General features: G+C 39.2%; 1 long non-coding RNA gene across 1 annotated transcript; it reads right to left on the reverse strand.

Annotated features, from left to right (window-relative positions):
• Positions 1-630: 630 nt before the first annotated feature.
• On the reverse strand, positions 631-1,332 carry LOC147618577 (uncharacterized). Its single transcript, XR_015262161.1, has 3 exons — positions 1,220-1,332; positions 1,078-1,121; positions 631-965 (listed from the first exon to the last, which is right to left on the reverse strand). It is a non-coding gene; the product is annotated as an uncharacterized LOC147618577 (long non-coding RNA).
• Positions 1,333-7,226: the final 5,894 nt, after the last annotated feature.

Consider the following 7,226-nt stretch of genomic DNA (forward strand, 5'->3'; position numbering starts at 1 on the left):
TTCCCATTTTGAGGGATTTTTCCCATTTTATCTAATATTGACTTAGTTACATGTCAATAATTCATGTATTCCACCTGATAAAATGGCATGCTGTTAGACAACAAAGGTGTTATTTAGACGTTGTATGTTCCAAAGAAACACGTGAAGTCAATATTAGGTAATTTGGAAAAAATCTCACATTTTGGGAGTCAATTACTCCATATAGATTTAGATTCTACTCTTCAAGATCTTTCCAATGATATGTCACATGAGGGGGTTTTGACAAACTTTTGGACAAGTTCACCATGCTCCCATTTTTCAAATGGGAGTGGGATTTTTTCCAAATTATCTAATATGGTGTTCGTGTGTTATATTGCGCCTTTAAGAGGGGTTTCACCACATCAAGACCCCCACCATAGGATGGAGAGCACTAGCCAGCAAACCCACCCCTCGCCTCACCTTAGGGGACGACATTGAGATAATAGCTTTCCGAGAATACCATGGAAATGGGTACCTTGATATCGTGAGAGAAAAAGGTGGCGTAAAATCCTTGAAATTTCACTCATGCATGTATTTATTGCACCAGAACTTTGAACAAAAGAGGCTATTTGATCACTTTGTCATGTTACATTTTCTAGAATGGCAAGGGCATTGAAAGAAGCAAGGTTATTGAAACCTTGTAATGTGGAGGGATATATGATTAATATAAGATGATGGGCCACCAAATTCCAACATAAATATAGAGAGGCCTCTTATGTGTGCTTGTACAAATGAAAGGTTGATCGGTACTGTAGAGACCCACACACCTAACCTAACCTAACCTTAATCCTGGTGGAAGGGCATGTGGTTAGACAGGAGAACGAATGAGCAGCTCACTTGCAGCAGTTACTACCAGGCGGTCCAATTCCACCATGTTGGGGCTGAACTACACCACCTTGGCTAAGGAGGCGCCTGCTGCAGGGCTCAATTTGTTGCTCCTTCAATGGCTGCAGCAACAAACAAAAAAAGAAAGAATATCGAATCAGAGAGAAAAGGCCATTGTATTACTTACATACAGAAAGATTTTGTAACCCAAAACCAAGCTGGTCAAATCAAAACCTTGTCTGCTGTCGATGGCAGGCTCTCCATAGCTTGCAAGGCTTCTGAGACAATTTGGATTAATTCTATTTAGTTGGGTTCAGCATGCTCCTCTACTTTTATATCATTAAAATCAATGATCAAAGCCCATTATATCATTTACCGGCTCTCGAAGGTACAAGAACAGCCGCCATCGCCAAAGCGATAATAATAAAGTAGCTCCTGCTGCCCATATTTGCTGTAATATATATATATATTATGAAGCTAAGATGTAAAGCTTTAATTTCTCTTTGGCACCTACTAAGCTTGGTTTTTAAGCTTTTAAGCTTGGGCCGTAAACTGTCTATTCTTATCGATAGTAATATACTTGACATCCAAACACTAATGACAAGCAAACATACGACTAGTCTTGCCTCGCCGACTAGTCTTGTATTCGTATTAGTTCTCTTTCTTCTTCTTTTATGGGACTGAATGTAACGATGTGAAATTGGTTGTAGAGATGTAAAAATACATATTAGTGCTTTCTTGACTTAATACATTTTCACCATCCTAATCAATATGTTAACACATCGCATGTCCACCTCTTTCTTGTAATTCAATATTAATATGTTAACACATCACATGTGCTGATTAATTGTTTTGTTAATATATTCAAGTCAAATTATGTTAACATATCACATGCTTGGTTGTCAAGTGAAATTATATGGGCCATGCACTACCTTTGTTTCATGTGTGAAATTTCATAGGTCATATGTCACATAAACAATAAAGAGAAATAATGCCAAAATTCCTTGGCTTGACACACACAAAAATGAAAGCCAATCCCAATTGTTTAAAACTAAATTGTGATAATTGAAATTTAAATCAGAATCTGATTTCCATGTTCGAATTCTCGATACTCAAGTTGGGCTCTTAAGACTTAAAGAGAAGAATCATGTATGAACACATCAGAGCCGCATCACAAATAAATTGTATGGCTTGCTACATTTGAAGGTGCAAGAACTCATTCATTAGAGAAACATGAATGCCACATCCTTATAAACCTCATTAAATTATGAAAATCATAGGATGGAGATCAATATAGCTAAAAACTTGAACTCAACAAACTATGAAGTACAAAAGCCAATGTGATGCACTTTCTTGAACAACAGCCCATATAATATTCCTCATTTTGTTTTTTGTGCTCATTTAATATAAAGACTAAGAATTGCATCATGATACCCTCATCAATACCTAAACCCAAATTGTCTCTCTTGAGTCAACCAAGAAAGATGTAACTCGACATTGAAGCCCAAATTATCTCTCTTGTCACACTAATCAGTGGCACGCTTTCAAACAAGTGCCAATTTAGCCACTTTATTTTATGGCACATATGATCATCTTGGCTTGCCCCAACCTTAAGGTAAATAAAACCCTAATTTACATCTCAATTGTTCATAGAAGCAAATTATGAATAAATATTTACATAATGATCAATAGGTTATACTGTAATCATCAAATTTCTACTACAAAAGCACATTAAGTCGCCAAAATATTATCTCAACCAAATAAGGACTTGTGAAAATTCCCATCCCCACCAACCGCCACTCTAGACATAACAATCACATCGGCGGCGGCAGGTTCAACAATATCTCACTAGATAACAAAAACATCAAGTTTTGGTTTCAAGCTCTCAATGGGATAAAATAGTGTTCTCTTCTTCAGTGAATTTGTATGAACCGGCTAGCCCAAATCACATTCACAAATTATCTCTTTCTCCTCTCCTATCACTCAGCATCTCAAAGATAATGATCAAGCATCTAAAAAGCAAAATTTAATCACAAAAAAAATAAGCATGAGTTAATTTCTTATTTAGCCTTCAATACAAAAAATAGCCCTTACAAAATTAAAAGCCAATCATTCTTTTGCATGATTTCCTGATCTTATTTCACCCAAGCCAAAATAGGTTTCCAAATTGGGGGATGGTGGGCACGGAGCAAGCTTTCGGTCTTTTTTTGACAACCAATCTCTCTCTCTATACCATGTGTTCTCTTGCTTCTCCCTACTCCTAGCCCAGCCCAACCTAGCCTGCCGGCCTTGGCTCGGGCCCTGCCACGCCCCCCCCCAACCCACTGCAACCAACTCCTCTCTCATGCCACCTATTTCTCTATTCTCTCTCTCTCTCTCTCTCTCTCTCTCTCTCTCTCTCTCTCTCTCTCTCTCTCTATCCCACTATCATTCTCTCTATTACTCTCATATCTCTCTATACCTATCTCTCACTCTCTAACCATGCATTTTCTAACATCTCCCCCCTCTCTAGCATTCTCTTTATCTCACTATCATTCTCTCTATATCTCTCTCTCTCACCTTCTCTCACTCTCTATTACTCTCATATCTCTCTATACCTATCTCTCACTCTCTAACCATGCATTTTCTAACATCTCCCCCCTCTCTAGCATTCTCTTTATCTCACTATCATTCTCTCTATATCTCTCTTTCTCACCTTCTCTCACTCTCTAACCATGCATTTTGGGTCAATGCATGCTTGGGTGTAGCCATTTTTTGTGAGGTTTAGGGAATTTTTTTTATATAGGTAACTTGCCCGACCCATAACTTATGCATTGCTCAATGGAATTTGACAAACTTGGTATCCAAGCAGTAGTACAATTCCAATCTTCAATATGAGACCGAAAAAACACATAAGTAAAATTTATAATCTGATCATTAAATTGTTACAAGTTCGATGTGGCATGTGAGGCATGTGTTCTAAATAGCATATGCTATAACACTTTATGCAAAAACATCAAAAATTTGTTATGCACATACATGCAACCAAGTAATCATTCTAAAGTACACTACGTGAGCTTCTCCTCAACCATACGACACATCCAATTGACAACATCTGGTATGGTTTAAGGGACCTCCAATGTTGTGCTAAAATTTTGCATACCCATTCGAGGGCATGCTCCATAACTTTTTTATGGTTTGTTGAAAACTTAAACGGATTGAAAGAATGGAATCCACACTAGTGGGACTAGTGCACAGTGGTCTTAAAACACTGATAGTTGGTGATATCGGTATCTTGATTCACCCTGGAATGGAAGAAATTGAAAATGTTCAATTTTTGCATGTGCAAAGATCTTTTAATAAATCCAACACTATTTACAATTTTTCATTACTTCTTTTTCCTTGCAATTCCTTGCTATATGACTCATAATCATGTCAAGGGTCTTTGCATTTCACATTGCATACCATCAAATCCGATAGCGTGCCCTTTGGCCTATTGGTATTTTGAAGCATTTTAGGCCACATTCCACTTGCTTAGGGGTAAGATTTTGCTGACGTGTATCGTCGAGGAGGGGGGAAACCCACGGCGGGTGAAAATTTCAATACCCCGCGAACTTTCAAATTTTCAGGCCTCCCGCTCTGGCGAATGTTTTGAATAAAGTACATAACCTGCCACGCTATGTCAGAACCTGCAGCCTCCTACGTTGCAAGGTATTGTGTTCATTTTCTTTGTCTTCTTTTCTTTGCTCTGTAAGACGTCTTCTTTTCTTTACTCGCCTCACTAGCTAGCTTGTTTTTTGTCTGATCGCCTCCATGGAAACGGCAAGATGCAGCTCGTCCCCCGCCCTACAAGCTGCATGATTTGGCATGGAATTATCTTCTTTACCCTAGTAAGTTGTCTTCTTTGCTTTGCTCACCTGACGAGCTGAGTGGTCTCTATCTGATCGCTTTGCTTTGCTGGCCTCACCATCTCGGTGGTCTCTATCTTCTTTGCTTTGCTCGTCTCTTAAGCTAGATGATATCAATCTGATTGTGTCCATGGCAATAGCTCTTCATGGATTGCAAGAGAACCATACAAAGGCAACGAGATAGGAACGTTGAGAAGCTTGGTCAAGGCACAAGGAGCAGATTGCAGGACGAGGAAAGAAATGGGACAGACGAGGAAACAAGCTCAAAGCGGCAATGCAAGACACTTTTGCAATGTATGCGGAGGGAGAAACAACGAGAAGACATAAGACTCCTTGCAGAGCAGCAGAGCAGCACGAAGCGGTTGCAGATGGACACATTCAAACATTTCCATCAGAGCGAAGAACACGAGCTATGGCCAATCGATTGGTGGGAGAATTCACAGCGGGGCAGCAACACCAGGCCATTCAGATGAGTACAAGTCTCGTGTCATTAGAAGCTTTACCTTGCACCCTAAAATTCATAGCGTGACAACCCTGCCAACACCTTAGGAGATGCACACACAAGAGACATTGCTTTCTAACGTGAGAGATGGCCTACAGAAAGTGAAAGGGGTGCACAACTTAGATCAACTAGCTACAAAGAGGGCGACATTAGCTATGCTGGTATCCCCTGAAACGAAGAAGAAATGGCTTGGATGCACAACATCGAAGATGTTGTGAATCGGAAGGTCCAACGTTGCTCCAGCGGCGGTGGACGCAGAGTAAAAGTAATGTAGGATGATCCAGAATCGAAAAGTCTGTGGGCTTCAACAAAACGCAAGAAAAGGAAACACTACAAGACATAGCTGCCATACACGCGTTCAATACATGCGATAAGTTACGAGCGCGTGTATGGTCGCGCATGTATATGAGTAGTATCGGGGGGGCGTGTATATTGGCATCTAAATTCGCGTGTATACTGGTTTCAAAAACACGTCTACCAGCGCGTGTATATTGGCATCTAAATTCGCGTGTATATTGGTTTCAGAAGCGCGTTTATATACGCGCAATTATACATGCTTTATTACATGCGAGAACTTTATTAAGAAAAACTCCATTCCTTTACAAAATTAAAAACCATTTTCTTTAAACCATCTCATAGTACATTACAGTATATATCATTACACAATCCCACAACATGCATTTACAACAATGAAATATATTTAAAAATAAATCATGAGATGATAATTAAAAGACAACATATACAATAGAAATGTCATCAATTTAGAACGATACAGTGATGGATTGGTTAGGGTTCGATCTCATCTTCAATAAGATCCATCCTTGCCAAACGATCAACATCAATATCCATTTGATCAATTTGTAAGGCTACGATTAAATTTATTCCACTATCGATATTCTGTCACCATTGATAATGGTATCGATGCCCTGATCATCCTCATCAACATCACCATTATCCTCAAGATAGCCTGACTGCGGAACTCACTGCTAGAGTGACATCGTTCTGGCATGAGAACATGAGAGTTTCTCCAACAAGAAGGAAATTTGCAAAAAGTGAACGGGACGTAAGCAGTTTGAGGAGCATGTCATACACTTGCTTGGATACAACGCAGGTTAGTGGTTGTCCTATAACCAGGTGGTTGTCTGTGATTCTCTAAAGCTTTAGTAAAAAATGTTTTAATTCTAAAGTGATTATCCTAAACTAGCCCAACTAGCCTGGTGATTGGAACTGGAACATCAACATCAATATAGTTGATCATGTTCTAGACCAGTTCGGGTGGTTGAAATTGTTTAGTTTTCTTGTAGTGAATAATTGTTTTGTTTTCTAGTAGTTGTTTAGTTTGATTAATTTCCAACTATAATAGCAATATATAGTTCACATGTACCTTTTTGTTATTAGTATTGATGGTGGGTGGTGAAATTTATTTATTTTCTAATTATTGAAGGCAGTTGAAATTATGAATGTCCTATACCAACCCGTTGGTTGAAATTGTTTTGTTTTCTCGTAGAGTGAATAATCTAGTGAATAATCTAATAGCTGTTTAGTTTAAGTACTGAATTTCCAACGGGCTGGTTTCGGGTTGGGTGAATAGACGGAGTTGTATCTCAAGTTTATTGCTGAGATCCTTGACGTTTCGATTGGGCAAGGGAGCTTTGAGCATTGTAAGCCATGGTATGTGAAGAAACTCAAAGATAGGAATGTGTGTTGTTGCAAAACACACATAGACTTTGACCTGGCCCGGCAAGGTTTGAATGACTTGAGATCTAGTCATGTTGGAAAATTGCTCCATGGAGATAGATGCTCATGTCTCCCAGATGAATGCTCAGTTTGTAGGCCACCTAGATCCTCATCATGTGTAGCAAGTGAGAGCAAGTTTGGCAGCTTGAGGTCTGTGTGGGAGCCAACGCTCTGTCCAAAGCCTGCAAACTCTCAATGGCACTCCATTGAATGCATTAGAGGTACATGCACACATTGTGGTATGAAGAAGCAGTATG

Source organism: Cibotium barometz, chromosome 35 (assembly GCF_041138505.1).
Source record: "Cibotium barometz isolate CiBa-2024 chromosome 35, ASM4113850v1, whole genome shotgun sequence".
Lineage (NCBI taxonomy): Eukaryota > Viridiplantae > Streptophyta > Polypodiopsida > Cyatheales > Cibotiaceae > Cibotium > Cibotium barometz.